The sequence below is a fragment of the Mus musculus genome, chromosome 19, assembly GCF_000001635.26.
Source record: "Mus musculus strain C57BL/6J chromosome 19, GRCm38.p6 C57BL/6J".
NCBI classification, from domain to species: domain Eukaryota; kingdom Metazoa; phylum Chordata; class Mammalia; order Rodentia; family Muridae; genus Mus; species Mus musculus.
This window is the reverse complement of record NC_000085.6, coordinates 30,336,538-30,337,346: the sequence shown is the minus strand read 5'-3', so window position 1 is coordinate 30,337,346 and position 809 is coordinate 30,336,538.

Below are 809 nucleotides of genomic sequence, written 5' to 3'. Positions count from 1 at the left end.
TGTGTGTGCCATGCCTGTCAGCCACAGCAATGGGGTTGTCCTCTTCAGAGTGTCTGTCTTAGGCTCTCAGAAGTCACAGCATGCTTATGTCACAAGGCACATCTGTCACTCCATGATCTGTGTTTCTCTTCAGGTTAATAATATCTGATGCAGGCACCAGGTCTCCTTCCCATAAAAGCAAGGAGTCAGAGAACGGCTCAGAAAGAGGTGCTTCAAAGATCAAAACAGACCTGTGACACTGACATGTGGGGTCATGAATTGGGAATGGCAGCACCAGATCTTTCTTAAACATGGAAACCGTGGTTCATGACTGTGTAGCACAAAGGGAACATGGTGTATCCTAGCCCTGACAAAGGGTCAGGGTTTGCAAGGTAGCCTCATACACTGGAATGCTTACACACACACATACACACACACACACACACACACACACACACACACAGACGAAGAGAGCAAAAAAGTGAGTGAGAGAGAGAGATCTTTAATAACCATTACTATTTATTAGCCTTGACAAGGTAATATCGCCAAGCATTTTTTATTTTTTATTTTTATTTTTTTTTAACTCATGTATACCAAGCCATCTAACTTAGTTCTCACTGAAAGCATGGGGGAACTTTCTCCTAGTTAACAACACCTCATATGTATCTGCGACACAATCTCATTTTGTTCTCAAAATGCTGAGACAGATGTAATTACCACGTAAGGCACCGGAAGATGCTGACAGTGCACAAGTCTGGGTGCAGCTAGGTGATGGTGGGAAGAGATTCCCGTCCCTGACCATGCCTACATTCCTTTAACCTGAGGCTCGA